Source organism: Chiloscyllium punctatum, chromosome 30 (assembly GCF_047496795.1).
Source record: "Chiloscyllium punctatum isolate Juve2018m chromosome 30, sChiPun1.3, whole genome shotgun sequence".
Classification (NCBI taxonomy): Eukaryota; Metazoa; Chordata; class Chondrichthyes; order Orectolobiformes; family Hemiscylliidae; genus Chiloscyllium; species Chiloscyllium punctatum.
Genome location: NC_092768.1, coordinates 68221421 through 68232068, shown reverse-complemented (window position 1 = coordinate 68232068; position 10648 = coordinate 68221421).

The following is a 10648-nucleotide window of genomic DNA, read 5'->3' as shown; positions in this document are numbered from 1 at the left end:
TCTTTGTTCCTGGGAAGGGAAATAAAAGTGCCGGAGATGGGGCTGGACAGCCACTTATCTCGCACAATTGGGGGCTCCTCCGGGATGAAAGAATTATTGCCGGGGGGGCGGGGCAGTCTCTTCGGCTCACGGATCAAGCCTGATTACAACAAAGACGCGTCTAGTATATATTTATACTTCTCACTGATCAGCTTGGTCCGTCGGCCGTCGGCCAAGAGAGGATGTGACCCGGCTCATTTAAAAATAATTTTGAATCCTGGAAAAGGAACACATGGACGAGTGCTGGGACGACCGGTTAGTGACTATACACGGGGGTACACACATTTAAAAAGGCCAGACAACTCCGTGCACGGATCAAGGTAAGAGATTCATTTGTTCTTCCTTGTTGGCCGCGTGGTTTTGACGGTCATCTGTGAAAACGCTTTGGGCGTTTAAGACCATGACCGAAGATAAATCACGGGAAATTGTGGTTTTGACGGTCATCTGTGAAAATGCTTTGGGCGTTTAAGACCAGGACCGAAGATAAACCACGGGAAATTGTGGTTTTGACGGTCATCTGTGAAAACGCTTTGGGCATTTAAGACCAGGACCGAAGATAGACCATGGGAAATCAGACTTCTAGATTTACTAAGGAAAAGTCAGGGAAGACTGCAAATGGGAAAGAAATACCCCCCGATAGTCCATTAGGTCGGAAGTTAAGTCTATGGACGGACAGTAGTAGAACGAAGGACATAAAGAAAGAGACCATGATAAAATATTGTTGTTTTATATGGACCAAAGAACCTATCCGCGCCCCCTCGGTAGTTTGGCCTGAGTATGGGTCCGATGAAGACTGGGTGTGTCAAATCCTAAATGTATATGTTAACAGAAAACAACCGTTTGACCCAGAGGAGAGCAAATACGCCGCCGCCTGGTTGGCGGGCGAGGGCGAGAGTCCCACGCATCTCTATCCTCTGATTCCCCAAACAGAGCCGAGGAAGCCCCAGAAGTCTTGGGACATCCTCACCGACGGTTTGCCACCGTCTGCCCCGCCCCCATATATACCACATGCGCACGACCAGGCGTCCAGCGCGGACCTCCCTCCTGCGACGGATAAATCCGAGTCCCAGTAGGCTACGACCAGTGAGGAAGGGACTGCTGGGGGGGGGGGAGGGGGCACAGGAGGGGGCGCAGAACTCACCCCAGGCACTAGGAAATCAGTCCGACTCGAGATGCTGAAAGGTTGAGAAGAGGGATTGAGAGCTGGGAGGAGTGACAATATTGAACAGCTGAACCCCTTACGAGAGGTGCCGTTTGGGAATGAACGGACCGGGTTCGTCGTACAACCTTTAAATTCTGGGGATATCCGGCAACTCCGTAATGAACTACCCCGTCTACTGGACGACCCCGTCAGTGTGGGAATACAACTGGACCAATTTCTGGGGCCCAGTATATACACATGGGCTGAACTGCAGGCCATGATGAGAATACTATTTAATTACGATGAAATTGTTATGATTCGGAATAGTGCAATGGCCATTTGGGATAGGGAGCATCAGGACGGCCCTCAGCGTGGAGAGCAGAAATACCCCTTAGAGGACCCCCGGTGGGATCATAATGACGCGGGGGGACGAGCCAATATGACAGATCTCAGAAGCCTTATAATCAGGGGGATCCAAACCGGCGTGCCCAAACAGCGGAATTTAGCGAAAGCATTCGAAGTTGGACAGAAAAAGGATGAATCCCCGAGTGAGTTTCTAGACCGTTTGCGGGAGTCGATGCGAAAGTATTCAGGTTTAGACCCCGATGGGGAAATAGGCAAGGGCATGCTTAAGGTGCACTTTGTGACTAAGTCATGGCCTGACATTCAGAAGAAATTACAGAAAGTGGAGGATTGGGCTGAAAAGGATGTTGCAGAATTATTACGGGAAGCACAGAAGGTGTACGTTCAGAGGGATGTAATAAGGGAGAAACATAAGACAAAAATGATGGTGGCAGCCGTACGGGAAGCTTGTAAGTCCACCGGAACGGGGGAGGGAGGTTATGGGGTGGAAACAGGAACGTCGAAGAAAAGTTGGAGAGGGAGAGAAGCGAGACAGGGCAGAAGTGAGAGAGGAGGATCTTATGGAATTGAGCGGCCTCAGAAGGCCGGATGTTACCATTGCAGGAAACTGGGACACTTCAAAAGGGATTGTCCCGAGTTTAAAAGGGAAAGAGAAGGGATGTATGAAATGGAGTGTGAACAAATGGATTAGGGAAGTCAGGGGAGGATCGGAACACGGGCCTACCAAGAACCCCTGGTAAATTTACGGGTGGGCCCATTTAGACAAGATGTTACCTTCTTATTGACACAGGCGCCGGCAGGTCCTCAATTCCCCTCCATCCTAGGGGGGTTGGCTTCCAAGCTAAAACATTAAACATTTCAGGAGTTAAGGGTGGGGTTTTTAGTGCGAAAATATTCGAACCACAACCCTTGCGGCTGGAGGAGGAGGAGCTCCAGGTGGAACTCCTTCACCTCCCCCATCTTCCCTATGGGTTGTTGGGACGGGATTTGATAGTCCGTTTCGGATTGCGAATAGAAGTGGGAGAAGAGGAAGAATTAGCCGTTACCATGTCATACCTTAGTGAGTCCCGATTGACAGAGATAGACCCTAGGGTTTGGGTCGCCAAAGGGAACCGGGGAGGACTCGCAATTCGACCTGTGGAGGTAAAATTAAAGCCCCAGAGCCCCGACGTCAGAGTGCGCCAATACCCCATCTCTTGGGAAGGGAGGCAGGGCCTGAAGACAGTTATGGAAGACCTAATAAAAGATGGATTGGTAGAGCCCTGTATGTCACGATACAATTCCCCCATCCTGCCGGTCCAGAAGTCGGACGGGAGCTACCGAATGGTCCAAGAGGGAGTTGCGGAAGTTCTTGGGACTCTTAGGCTATTGTCGGTTATGGATAGACGACTATGCCCCCCTTACGAAAGACTTGTACCTAAAACTCATTGAGGAGGCACCCAACAGAATAAAATGGGAGGAGGAGGAGAAAAAGTTAATTGAAATCCTAAAAGGAAAATTGATGGCCGCACCTGTTTTAACCTTCCCGGATTTTAGTAAGACATTTCGTCTCTTTGTGAACTCCAGAAAGGGAACCGCTCTTGGAGTATTGACCCAGGATTGGGGGGGGGGGGGGGGGGGGGGGAGGGGGGGAAGGAAGCCCGTGGCTTTCCTGTCAAAAATTCTGGATCCAGTCTCCTGAGGGTGGCCGGAGTGTGTCCAAGCAGTAGAGGAAAGCAGGAAGTTGACTTTCGGGGCCCCCTTGACAGTTACTACTCCCCACCAGGTTAGAACTATCCTGAATCAGAAGACCGGGAGGTGGCTGACTGACTCGAGAATTCTGAAATATGAAGCCATATTGTTAGACCGAGAAGACCTCCGAATAGAAGTCGGGGCTGCCAGAACCCGGCGGACTTTTTTTTTGGAAAGGGGAAGGGGAGGAGGAACTGGAACACTGCTGTTCAGACATAATAGAGTACCAGAGTAAAGTGAGGGAAGATCTGAGGGATACCCCCTTACATGCAGGAAGGTGGTGGTACATTGACGGGTCCTCTCGAGTGATAGATGGGAAGAGACACAACGGTTATGCAGTCATTAGTGAGACTGGTTGGGAATTAGTGGAAAGTGGACGGCTACCGAATGCCTGGCCTGCACAAACGTGCGAATTGTACGCCTTGCACCGGGCCCTGAGGAATTTAGAGGGAATAGCCGGGACAATCTACACTGACTCTAAGTATGCCTTTGGGGTAGTACACACCTTTGGGAAGATCTGGAAAGAAAGGGGAATGATAAATACTAGAGGAAAGGAGCTGGTCCACGAGGAACTAGTAGCCATGATCTTGGAGGATTTGTTGCTGCCACAAGAGATTGCTGTAGTACATGTGAAAGGACACCAGAAAGACGATAAAATAGAGACCCTGGGGAATCAATTGGCAGATGAACAGGCAAAATTGGCTGGGATGGGGAAGGAAGTAATAAACTGCCTGGTAAGGATTCCCCAGATATCCGAAATTACCGAAGTGCCCACGTTTACTGACAAAGAAGAAACTCTTCTTGCGTCTCTGGGGGGTACAAAGGATAAGGACGGCAAGTGGACCTTACCCGATGGCCGCCAGCTACTAAATCGACCATTGACGCGGGACATTATTGCCCGTCTACACCAAGGGGGTCACTGGGGCGCCCTGGCACTGTGTGATGTCTTCCTGCGCCGATATGCTCACCCTGGTCTGTACACGCTAGCCAAGCAGGTCACAGGAGATTGCATAACATGTCGAAAGATTAACAAAAGGGGGCTGCGGTAGCATGCAAGACAAGGGGGTAGGAGTCCGGCCTATAGGCCGTTTGAGTATGTCCAGGTAGATTACACTGAGCTCACCCCCATAGGTCGCCTGAAGTATCTATTAGTAGTGGTAGATCAGCTGACAGGATGGGTGGAAGCTTTCCCCACTACCACGGCAATGGCAACTCAGGTTAGCAAGATGCAACTCGAGCAAATCATCCCACGATTTGGGCTACCCCGCGCTATTGACTCTGACCAGGGAAGCCACTTCACCTCGACCGTCCTCCAGAATGTAGTGCAAGCAATGGGGATTGACTGGGATTTCCACACCCCCTGGCATCCCCCCTCCTCGGGCAAGGTCGAAAGAATGAACCAGACCATCAAAAAGCAGCTAACCAAACTCACTCGTGAAATCGGCCTGCCTTGGACCAAATGCCTACCCCTTGCCCTATTGCAAATTCGCACCCAGCCAAGGCGGGATTTGGGCGGCTCCCCTTTCGAAATGCTGTTTGGCCTCCCGTTCCATGGGCCGAAGGGGGAACCTCCTGTATTCGAGTCTCGGGATATGTTTGTGCAAAAATATGTGGTGGCTCTGGGGTCTGCTCTATCTCGTTTACGCCAACAGGGACTTTTGGCACAGACGCCGCCCCTCGAGTTTGTGGTGCACACCGTCAAGCCGGGCCAGTGGGTCCTGATTAAAAGCTGGAAGCAACGTACCCTCGAACCAACTTGGGACGGTCCCTTCCTGGTACTCTTGACTACTGAAACGGCTGTCCATACGGCCGAAAAGGGCTGGACACATTACACTCGAGTCAAGGGACCAGTTCCACAACCGACGGAGGACGACCGAACCTATCTGACAAAGGCATCTAAGGAACAGAGACCCTGAGAACGAACTAATCGGACTTTGGCGAGTCTAAAGGAACTGTGCCCTCTGGCTATGGGTGTTGCGACAAAATGCGGTCAATCGTATTGTTAACTTGCTATGCCATTATCCTGGGGCTGGGTCATAGTGTGCGTGTTACCCAATTTGGCCTCCGGAAAAAAACAACTAGAGGACCGTCAGTGGTTCTCCATCTCCGTGCTTGCCAACCAATCAACACAGACATTTAGCTTAGACCTATGTGAGTTGGTGCCCTGTAGGACTAAAAGTGAACGGAATCAAACTAAGCGGAACCTAGAGAGAGAAAGGGGATTCCAGGGTCAGACGTTAGTATTACAATTGCATGGTAGGGAAGGCATAAATAGGCCTCCAGCCCCCGGGGTCCGGGCTATGGTGTCAGTTGTCCGTGATCCCATCACCCCTGGACGGGATTGTGGGCAGAATCAGTGCAATCCGCTCTATCTGACCATAAAGAACTTGGAAAAGAACGGGGCGAGCCTTAATAGAACAATACTGGGTATTAGAGTTGGGGGCCAGGCAGGACGGGGCGGGGGGATGCAGCTGTGCTGCACGTATATCACGGTCATTGAAGCTGAGTCTTGGGGCTCATCCACCACTGATAAGCAGGAAAAGATTAGAATAATGGAGGTGACGGATTTGGAAAAGACCTTTGAAATAGAAACGGGATACGGGGAGGCGAATGCCTGGATGGAATGGGTCAAATATACTGTGAGGAGCATGAAAAAGAGTGATTGCTACGCATGCACGAATGCCCGCCCTAACCCTCAGGTGGTCCCATTCCCGCTGGGATGGGAGAAACACCCACGAGCCATGGACTGCATGATAAGGCTGTACCAGGACCGAGAGGCCTGGAACGACCCCGCTTGTCGACCCTTGAGTTTGAAGTTTCCCCCCGTCAGGTCTGAGGGGGCGCCCCGCCCGCCATCATTCTCAGGGGTAACGGGTATGCACCAGACCTGCGTCTCTCGGACGGGACTACAGTGGGACGACGATGTGGGGACATTTGACAAGTGCAGCGGATCAATTCGGCTGGTCAATGAAACTACCGGGGGCGGGAATTACTCCCACATTCATGCGCCTAGGGCAGACCTCTGGTGGTACTGTGGTGGGAGGGTTCTGCGACCGACCCTGCCCCAAAAATGGACGGGCACTTGTGCAATCGTTCAATTGGCCATCCCATTCACTCTGGTATTCGAAAAACAAGAGCGACCCCGTTCTAGTGGAAGAACTGAGAGAGCTTTGGAGACCTCTTTCGATGATAACATATATTTAGATGCCATAGGGGTCCCCAGGGGTGTCCCTGACGAATACAAGGCTAGGAACCAGATAGCGGCGGGTTTTGAGTCGTCACTGTTCTGGTGGGTGACCATCAATAAGAATGTGGATTGGATTAATTATATTTACTACAATCAGCAGAGGTTCATTAATTATACCCAGGATGCAGTGAAAGGAATAGCAGAACAACTGGATGCCTCTAGTAGGATGGCGTGGAAAAATAGGTTGGCCTTAGACATGATGTTGGCAGAGAAGGGGGGTGTTTGTGTCATGATAGGCACTCAGTGCTGCATTTTCATCCCCAACAACACAGCCCCTGATGGGTCCATCACCCGCGCCCTGGATGGACTCACCACATTGGCGGACGAACTGGCCGAAAACTCGGGCATCGACTCTGGCCTCACGGACTGGTTGGAAGCTTGGTTCGGTAAATGGACGGGGGTGGTCGTTCCCTTTCTTGTCTCATGTATAGTGTTGGCAGGGGTACTCACTGCCCTTGGGTGTTGCGTTATTCCCTGTGTCCGGGGATTAACTCAACGACTGATCGAAACCGCCCTTACTAAGAGGGATGTTCCCTATGGGCAGGTTGAACGAATAAATCTCGAGATGGAACAACGTGAATCCCTCTTGGGCGGGGGTAGTATTAGAGACGGGCAGTTTGATGAACAAGCTCGGGAGTTATTAAATGCCCTGGAGAAGAAACTTACGGTTGAAAAATTACAGGCCGTAAGAAAAGACACGGGGGATTTGTAGGGAGTAGTGTTATTTTTAAATGGTTAGCTGCCTTTTAGTCTTTTCTACCTTATAGTAAACACAAGCAGACACTCGAAACTGTTGCCGGACCTCCCCCATGTTTATATGAATGAAATAGTTGTAACAGCTTTCCTCGATAGTTGAGAGACCGCCCTTAACCACCGTTGTACAACATCATCCATATAAGGAAAGAACGGGAAGCTCGAACACTGATTGGCCAAGTGAATGATAAACTAATCGCAGGCACCAGAACCCAAATAAGGAAAACAGTGGGGAATCCGATCACTCGTTGGTCAAGACAGCAGTAGTAGACCCAGCCCACATATACATGTATATAATGCTGGAGATTACAATGCTTGTGTGTGTACCTTTGGGAACAACACCCGACTTTGCAAAGTTGAATGAAAAAGTTTTGGACAGACTCCTCCGTGTCTTTGTTCCTGGGAAGGGAAATAAAAGTGCAGGAGATGGGGCACTTAGGACAGAGGGAACTTAGACGCATTGTTTTCATGCACAGGGAAGTGTCCATATGGAATTACCTGTCAGAGAAAGTGGTGGAGTCTGGCATCTTGATGGGTATCTGAATAAGGAGGTTTAGAGGAATATGAGCAAAATGCTGTCAAATCAGACTCGATCATAATCGGATGTCTGATCAGCACTTACATATTTGCATGCGATATCACTCAATTCGAGGGATGAGCAGAAGTTCTAAACAGGCATTCAAGTGGGAATTCTCTTCCCCAAAAGTTTAAGATGCCTCTTTATTTACATTTATTCAACGCTGAGTTAGTTAGATATTGGACAGAGAAGTGATTCTTGGATAATGGCACACAGACAGGAAAGTGGAGCTGAGACCACAACTTGATCAGCCACAATCTTAGTCCCTGGTAGAGAAGGCTCAAAGTGTCTAATGACCCACTCCTGCTCCTCAGTCGCATGTTTCTGTCTTCCATTCAGCCCATCAAACCTGCTAGACAGGAGCAGTTAGAGGCTTCTTACTCCTATCACCTGGTTCACAAAAACAGAGGAGACCATTCAGCCCCTCAAAACTGTCAAAACAGTTTGGGCTGCTTTGGAAAATGTAATTGGAAAACCCAGGTTGGGGTGTGAAAGAGTCTCCTCATCACTCCGAACTGAGCCTCCGCTTTGTGCAACTTGTGCTTCGTTTGTTAGTCAAGTTGTAGACCCATTTTCACTGTGAACACAGGCCCATTCCTCACCCAGAGATGGTCCAGAAAATCTGTCAATATTCAATAACAGAGGTTCCATGAAAATAACAGCCTCTACTTTACAATAACAGAACGTGAGAGCATCGCAAACAGCAGTAGGTCATTCAGCCATACCATCCGCAACCCCCCGACCACCCCCACTCCCGCAAGCCTGCCTTGCCCCACAATAAGATCATAAGGTCTAATATACTCTTTCATGTCCAATGCTTCATAGTCCTCAACTCTCTGACTGGTTATACAGCACTCCCTGCCCTCACACCGCCACTTGCTGATATGAGCAAATGATGTGAACACAAGGGCTCAGGGAAGAGTGTCTGGCCCTGACATCAAGGCAGCATTTAACTGAGATCGGTCTCAAGGGGCATGGACAGGACTTAATCGGAATGAGCTTCTTCACTCTCCTCCTTTCTTCCTCCCCTCCAATTATCCTTTGTTTTTTCTATCATTTGCTTCTCGTTTCTCTCTTTTAGTACGGAATGGGAAAGGGGATTGGGGAGGCGGGGGTGGTTACATTTTGTTTCACCAGGACTGCCTCCGGTGAAGGTAAGGATTGGACTGTGTTGAATGCCCACTTTTAATTTCCTTGTTGTGAGACTGGTGTAACGTTTTTTTAACTTTGTTTTGTCTGGGTTGGGAGCGGTTTCAGCTCGGAGGAGCCATGAGGGATTAGTGGTAGTATGAGCGTCCCCTGTGAGCAAGGGGGAAAGCCTCTGCTTATTTGTGTTCTATGTTGGTTCACCGTCGAAGTAGATGTTAGAGGTTTTGATTTGGTTGTTTTTGTTGTTTAATTTTCAAGTTTGTATGAACTTTTTACAGCATTCACTCGGGGCGCTATAAATGGGGTTCTTCTCCCAGTGGGCCATGGGCTGCTTCGGATGGTTATGGCTAACCACTCGTTTAAATGGTGCACCTGGAATGTTAAAGGGAGCCATTCAATGATTAAGAGAAAAAATATAGAAGAAAAGGAAATGGCTGATGTAGCCTTGCTGCAGGAAACACATCTAACCGATAAGGAGCTTTTAAAGTTCCAGCAGAGAAAGTTCAGACGGGCGTTTTTTATCCTTTAATTCAACACGTTGAGGAGTTGCTATACTCATTCATAAGAACCTTCCACATCAGTTGTTTGACCAAATTAAGAATGAATGTGGGTGGTCTCTGATCCTTAAAGCTTCAATACATCGAGAGGAATACTGGACCTTGAATAATATTGCCCCCTGCACACCCCCTCAAATTTCATTTAGATGCTCTCACAAGATCGATGATCCTTGGGGCACGTCATACAATTAAGGGGAGACTTTAATTGACGTATGGACCCCGAGGTGGATAGGATGTCGAGGGGTCTCGCGGGTATTTCCCCGCCACCCAGGCAGCTGGAGGACCTGAACAGGTAGCTGGGTTGGTGGATGTGTAAGATGTCTTCACTCTTAAGAGAGGGTCTTCACCTTTTTTTCTAACCCACATAAATGCTATACTAGGATTGACATGTTGTATGCCCCATTGGTCTTTTTACATTCGGTGCTGTCCTGTAGAATTGTTAACGTAGCCATTTCTGATCATGTGGCAGTGTACATGGAAGTCAAGGATGGTGGCGATGGGGCAGAGTCACGGCACTGGCAATTGGATCCTTTCCTCCTGAAGGATAGTAAATTCATTGAATATTTTTCGGGGGATTTTAAATTTTTTTGGGACATTAACTTGTGTACGGCCAGTAATCCGACGTGCTCTGGGAGACTGCCAAATCCTATACAAGGGCTTTGATTATTTCTTACTCGGCGACTCAGAAGCAGCAGAAGGGAGAGCAGCAGTGTATGCTTGAGGCTCGGCTAAAGAGAGCTGAGACACCATATTTTGTCAGACTGTTAATAACTTAATTGCAGCAGATTACAGCCGTCCGGACTGCTCTGAATTCTGCACTCGCCCAGACAGCAAAGAGAGAGATTTCCTTTGTGAAACAGAAGGTATTCGAGCATGGTGATAACCAAGTAGTTATTAGGCGTACTTGGCCAGAAAGAAGATTGCTGCTATTGTCACCCACGATCCCAAAAAGATTAATGGAGCATTCAGGAAGTTTTTACTCTGGGTTGTTCCAGTCAGCGGGCTGGGAGGACTGATTGGCGATGATGGAGTCCTTTATTAAGATCTTGGACCTACCAGGTGTAGGTTCAGAGCAGGCGTCTCTTTAGAAT